This window comes from Wolffia australiana, chromosome 17 (genome assembly GCF_029677425.1).
Source record: "Wolffia australiana isolate 7733 chromosome 17, ASM2967742v1".
Taxonomy (NCBI): Eukaryota; Viridiplantae; Streptophyta; class Magnoliopsida; order Alismatales; family Araceae; genus Wolffia; species Wolffia australiana.
Genome location: NC_135851.1, coordinates 3,756,320 through 3,763,515, shown reverse-complemented (window position 1 = coordinate 3,763,515; position 7,196 = coordinate 3,756,320). Strand labels below are relative to the sequence as shown.

At 46.3% G+C, this 7,196-nt stretch overlaps 1 non-coding gene across 1 annotated transcript; it reads left to right on the top strand.

Annotated features, from left to right (window-relative positions):
• Positions 1 to 1,301: 1,301 nt before the first annotated feature.
• Positions 1,302 to 1,410, top strand: LOC144714702 (small nucleolar RNA R71). Its single transcript, XR_013584440.1, has one exon. It is a non-coding gene; the product is annotated as a small nucleolar RNA R71 (small nucleolar RNA).
• The last annotated feature ends 5,786 nt before the right edge of the window (positions 1,411 to 7,196 follow it).

Here is a 7,196-nt window from a genome sequence, read left to right as displayed (position 1 = left end):
CTATGTCACAGGTGATAAAAGGGGCACCAGGATCCCTCTTTTTTATAGGGATGTCATTCAAAATGCTAGATGCATTTTCGGAAAGTTTCACTACCTCCCTATTCTTTCTATTAGTACAAGAATCCTTAAGATATTTCTTAAGCGATGGTGCACACCTAAGCATGTCCTCTACTGTGACTGTCATTGTGGCTTTTCTAAAATTCTCTAATAACCTGTTTTCATAATCAAGCACAGGTTTTTTCTTTGTTAGGGCAGTTGGGTAAGGTATGTGCTGCCCACTTGTGGAAGGTAGAGGCTCTTCAATGTAGGGGGGCTCCTCTCCATCTTCCTCCCTTGACTCATTCCTCTTCTTAGAATTCTCTACAGAATTCTGGTAAGGATCCTGAAGTTCCTTTCCATTCCTCAACCTTGAGACTGCCAGAACTTCAGGATCTGATTCGCCCATTTCGTCATGGCTAGAATCTTGAATATGATGCAAATTGCATGGATTTATAACTGGTTTTGTAGGAAATCGATAAGACGTGCAAGGGGGGTCTGCAGGTATACCTTGGTGTTCAGAATGTGCAGACCTGAAGCTCTCTAACATCTTCCTCATCTGCTCTTGAGACTCCAGCATTTGCTTAGTTTGAAACTCCATCATCATTTGTATCTTCATCTCCATCTCCGCCCGCAACTTTTGGTTTTGCTTCTCTATCATACCTGAAATGACGGGGGTAAATGAAGAAAAATCAGGTTGGTTCTGAGATGGAACCTGATACTGCTGCTGAGGTCTGGGCTGAAATGACTGTCTTTGTTGGAATGGAGGTTGAGTTGCCGGCTTGCTCCCTTGGTGGAAAGTCTCTCCGTTTTGGAAATTTTGCCGCTTTTGACTTGCCCATGGTTGTCGCGGTTGGTTGAAGGCTTTAACCTCTTCTTCCGTGGCTTGGCAAGCTCCGTCTTCATGCTCCCTGCTAAAGCAAAGAGAGCAAATCTTAGCTTTCACTATAGGCGAGTTACCCAAGAAGACGTTCTTCAAGGTGGAGGTGAGCTCCTCCAATTTCTGGTTGCTTTCTCTTAGGTTCGTCTGTAGCTCTCCCTCCTTCGCGTGAGCCTGCAGAACTCCTGCCCTCTTTGGTTGCATGTTTCTCCCATTCTGACTAGCTCCAATTTCCTGTAGGTCAGTTTCGGCAACTCTCTCCAAAATATCAAACACCTCGTCCTCATATGCGGTGTAGAAGGTTCCACCGGAAGCCAAATTAACCTTATTCTTCATGAAATCCGATAAGGATTCATAAAAAATTTGGGCTAACTAATAGTGTTCAATTCCATGATGAGGGCATTTCCTCAGCAGGTCATTGAACCTCTCCCAAGATTCACTAAAAGCCTCTCCGTCATGAGGATGAAAATTATGAATTTCTCTTCTATAAAAATTTGTTTTGGAGAGAGGGTAAAATTTCTGTAGAAATTTTCCCTGCATCTCTTCCCAGGAGTTAAAGGTAATTCCTAAAGTACGATACCAGGAAAATGCTTTATTTTTTAAAGTTAGAGGAAAATATTTCATTTTTAAGATTTCTATAGATATCCTTGGAACGTTTTGAGATGAACACCTAATATGGAAATCATCGAGAAATTCTAAGGGATTTTGGGCAGGCAATCCATTAAATTCAGGTAAGGAATTAATCAATGCATTGTCATATCGAAATGAAATACCGTCCCCGATGTTCAGATTTACATCGGTTTGACGCAGGCTTCCCGACGGTGTCAACCTATCCAGCATAGTCCTCCTCCTCTCATGCTGCTGATGTATCTCTTCAGCCATAGTTCCCTGCTGAATTTCTGGTTCTGTAATGGTAGAGTCTGGAGTTGCGTCGCGTGCAACGTTCTCTGTAGATCTCTCACCAGCCCTTGAACGTGTCACTACCATAAACCTTCAACAGAATGTTAGAAGACAATGAGCTGAGGATTTTAAAGTCCTTTAGCTTAAGAGGATGATAAAGAATGACTATAGATTCAGAAAAATAAAAAAAAATCCTACTGTACTACTGTGCTCCCCGGCAACGGCGCCAGTTGATAAACTCAATTTTGGGGTGATTTTTTACTGGTTATTTAGCAGAAATGTAGTGTGAGGATTGAGCTTATTCAACAATAATTTTTACCTCACAGCCCTAGGGCAAGTAAGGGTCGATCCACGAGGAGCAAGGAATACAGCAGAGAAGAATTTGGTGTTCAATTGGTATGTTCGGGTCTCTATGTTCACTTTAATCCAGCAATGAATTTATCTTCAGAGTTGTCAATGGGTTCCCTCCAAAGTGTGTAATTGCTCTTCAGCAAATAAGGATTCCCCTCTTAATATTGCTCAGGTAAGATAGTCTCTTAGGTTGTTTATTTCAGTCGCAGGTTCACACCTGTGAAGAAAACAAAATAACGAACACCTTGTGTGCGTGCACACAAGGTCGTTCTGCCCAAGAGAAGGACTGCCGTGGGATGAGCCTGCGCACACCTATCGCCGCACGCGGAAGCAACTTGTGTGCGGGAGCTGTGCGCTGTGCCTCTACAACAGCTATCGTGCGCGGGAGGCTGCCTACGGGCAACCGGCCTGCGCAAGACCTGCCAGCGCACGGACGCTGCCCAGGCAGTTGTCTGCGCGCATGTTGAGGCTGAGCGCAGATATCGCCACACGCGAAAGAGACCTCCGCACGGGTGCTGCGCGCGGTGCCTCCGCAGCAGCTACCGTGCGCGGGAGTCCGCGTGCAGGCGACCTGCCTATGCGCGACTGATAACACCCTAATTTCGGTCTTTATTTCATGTTATTAGCATGATTTATGCATTTAAAAATCTTAAATTTGGGTTGTTATCATATATTTACACAAAAATAATGCTTCCAAGTAATTTCTGATTTTTCCCTAATTTTCTGTTAATTATATGAATTTTTAAGGATTTATTGAAGCTCGAAATATTTATTTTTGGATGAAAATGGCACATTAAAAAGTTTATTTCGACATTTGTCAACATGGGAATTAATCAGGGAATTTTCTAGAATTTTCTAGAATTTTTTACGAATTTTTAGGAATTTTCTGGGATTTATTTCAAGAAGAAATGCATTTATTCTATGAAAAAAGGGCATATTTATAAGAGAAAAAAATTTATTTATGCAATTTCTAGACTTTTCAGGCCCTTTTTGCAACGTTTCGCTGCAAAAAGACCCTGAAACCGAAATTAAGGTGTTATCAGCGACCTGCTAGCGCGCGGACGCTGCTCAGGCGGCCGTCTGCGTGCGGGTTGCCCGCGTGCAGGTCCCGCTGGGCAGAAGATGGTGCGCAGCCCGGCCACCAGCTGGGTGGCTTCGCCTGTGGGTTGATGGCGACCTAGGCGAGAGCCTGGGTCGCTGGCTGCTCCACTGGATGTTGCTCAAGGATGCATATTCAAAGAATCAAGAGATAACTGTAGATTTTTAGGATAAACTAGAGGAAGACAGATTCGACAAACCTAAACTTTGCAAATCAATTCAAAACAAAACAATCTTCAGTTGGAAAACATTGGAAGATCTGGTGATTCTTCCAACCCAACCAAAACTGTCTGAAAAGGAGAGGGATTACAGGGCTGAAGCTTGAGATTTCCCTACGCCGGGTGTCACGTCCTTGCAGGGAGGCGGAGGTCTTCAATCCAAGCTATCTTCAGTCTGATCTTCCTCTTCAACTCCAAAAGCTCATCAGCTCCTGGAAGGTGCAGAAATCCTTCTTCTCCAAGCCCTAGTTCCCTTAGAGAAAATTCTGACCCCCTAAAATGAACTCTCAAGAGAGTATTTATAGGTTTCTCTTAACTCATGCCCAGGGGCATTTTCATAATTTTCCTTCTTTGAATTTTTGCCCGCTCCACTTGATCCTCGTCTTCTTCCTTGATCGTCTTAACTTGTCTCTGAATGTTTACTAACCATAAAATGTTAAATATAATCCACTTGATTCAAAGAATCAAGTGGGGTTAGTACTTTCATAAAATTATGCATATGCATTATACTCACATGAATTAACACGATAATTTTAAGGAGTTAACACTCAAAAGATTAAATATTTGATGACATGTTTGAGAGTCATCACCTTCCCTCATCCCCGCGCCAAGGCCTTAGACTGAACGCCCGCCTCACCAGTCTCGACGTGTGCGGTGCGTCTTCCTGTCCGTTCGCGCAGCGTTCTGGCTGGCCATGCTGTGCGCGCTCACCACACCATCGACGGCCTCGCACCCGCCCCCAGTGCAACGTCCACCCTTTGCCAAAAGTCGCCCCATGCTCGTCGGCTACGCCACTGGGAGTCATCGTCATCCGAGGCGCCATCTCCTACGACTCGTCCGCGCCTACGTCACCAATGAGATTAATAAGTAACGCCGTGGGCTAAGCGATCCTAAGGTCAGTCTCGTCTCCCCTCCTTCCCAGTATTATTGCATTTTCCACTCTCGTCCTCTGCTATCGCGTCCTCTGCCACAATTTTCATTATAAAATCACGGATAGGATAGCCACTATTGTCGCGAGTAGGGCTTCTTGTGGTAAACGGACTGTCATACGATTTAGACGCCGAACACTCCAGGGCCATTAGACGCCCCTCACCTAGTAGACGTCTAGTAGGTCCAACGGGTCATTGGGAGTCTGATCTTAGGATCATTCCCCTTCGTTGACCGGTGGACCGACGTCGTTATCCCACAAGCCCTTATCTGCTCATTCACATTTTCTCGTTATCTGACTTGCATCCCATATCACTAGCATCACACTTCCTGTGACATAATACGGGCCGATCGATCCCAACCGACACCGTATTACATCACGATCGGCTCGGCTCTATCATGAATGATCAAATCGATCGGTTCAACTCGCTCATGAAGGACGGGGACCTCCGGTTCGAATCGGTTCTGTTTGATCGAGTTAACTGGGTTAACTCGATCATGGTTGACCGAGGTGACTGACTCGGCTCGATCACGGATGATCAAGCCAACCGGATCGATCAGTCATGATGGACTAGGATCTTCGGTTCGAATCGGTCCTATTTGACCGAGTCAACTGGGTTGACTCGGTCCTATTTGACCGATTCTACCGGTTCGTCTTGGTCATGCTTGGCCGCATCAACTCCGTTGACTCGGTCAGGGATGACCGGGCGTCGCGAGTCACTTGAGTCATTTTGGTTGACTTGGTCAGGGTTGACCAAGTCAAACTCTTTGACTTGAGTTGACTCTCGCGAGTCAGGCTGCGTAGGTTTGACCAAACATCCTATCTGCACAGGGTTGACCAATTGGTCATTCTGAAAAGAGTTGACTAAGTCAACACGGTCAATGTTGACCTTGGGGTCAATATGGGCCCGGTTGACCATGGGGTCAATAGGGGCGATGTTGACCGAGTCAACAGAGATGAATCGGCTAGGATTGACCAAGTCAATTGGTTTGACTCGGTTAGTGTTGACCGACTCAACCGGGTCAACTTGGCCATAAATGGCCGGGTCGACCAAGTTGACTCCATTAGGTTTGACCGGGTCGACTCGGTCGGAGTCGACCCGTTCGACTCGGTCGTTGACGATCGGGTCGACTTGGTCCGAAACGACCGACTCAGACTGGTCGACTCGGCTGGATTAGGCCGAATCGACTCCGCGCGACTCAACTGAGTCGACTCGGTCGATCTCGACCACGTCGGATGAGGCCTTTGATAAATGGGGTTCCATCGACGTGGCAAGATCGCGGCCTTCTAACGAGTGTTCTTCAGGAAATCTGACGGTGGCAATGAGTGGGAAAAGTCAACAATTGCGGGCGCTGGCAAGAGCTCACCGGCAACGTGGTTAATGCATTGTCGGCGCACGCAATTGTTGCCTTTTCCAGGCGTGGGGGGCTGATCAGACAGTGCAGATTGGATCCATCTAGCGGCCAGATCCATTGTTGGCCGCCAGATCTGACGTGGTGTGTTCCTGTTTTTTGAGATTTAAAGTTGCAGTTATTGAGCTGTTGGCATTTAATGCCAACGGCAATATTTAGAATCACAGGCGGGTCTTTGACGGGTCCATCGTTTTGACCGACACGATCACGACATGTGCTTGTCGCGACGGTCTGGATGGGCTCGTTGACCTCTTGGGCGGCAGCATTTATTGCTGCTGGGATTCTCTTTTTTGTCTTTTTCTTGTTTTCTACTTTTTTTAATGTTTTTTGATATTTTCCTACGCGTTGGATGCGTCCACGCTGGCAGATCCGTCAGCATGGATGCATCCAATAGGCCCCATAGCTGCTGACGGGTTCACTATAGCATTAGTGGACCCGTCAACTGCTGCCACATAGTTGGTTGGAGCCAACTGGCTCGCCGACATGGTGGTGGCGGCCAGAAATACGTCGTTTGACTCAATAGCCCGCATTGGATTGCGGGCTATGAGTTGGTTTACACGGCGAGAAGGAATTCTAAATCAAGATTTCTAATAAGGAGTATAGTTTCATGAAAAATAATTGGTGTAAAACGATGGGGCTCGTCAAGACGAGGAATTAGAGTATAAGTTTCATGTATTTAGCCCATTAAATCATAAGATATATCGAAATGAAAATTCACCTAGAACCACTTACCTCTTCGAGTCAAAAGCCTTTAACCAGAGACGTAGGAATCTGTTTTGGCATTTTAGTAGTCGATTCCAATAGAGTTAGGCCTTCTGAATCCAAGAAAACAAAATTCGCTTCGATCCGAGCTCTCTAGCAAAAGTTACGACCAAATCGCCGACTTTGGAGGAGAGAGAAGCTCTGCCCGAGGAGAGAGAAAAAATTGGGTTAGGATTTTGGTTAGGGTTAGGGTTAGGGTTAGGGTTTTTTTTTTTTTTTAATTGGCAAAAACACGGTGCCGGGTACGGCCAACCCCGGGGTTGTGCCCGTAGACCGATCCATCCGTGCCCTAGACGCCACCCAGGGGGATTTTATTTATAAAGTGGAGTGTTTATCAATGTATACAGGCGTGGAGCGAGTATAAATATCCCAATTACACTCCGATCCCACTCGTCCACGCCCATGTTAAGAAAAAGAAAACATACATAAAAGATACCGTGCAGGCGCTCGGGAGATGTGCACATCGTCGTTCCACTAGAGCAGCCCGCGATGATGATGGAGTTCGATGATGATGGGCGTGGTGAGGTCTCTAGTCGAGGCGGGCGTTGTTTTCCACTGTCGCTCCAGCGTTCCACACAATCCTCCAATCCCGCGGGCTTACAAGGATTTGT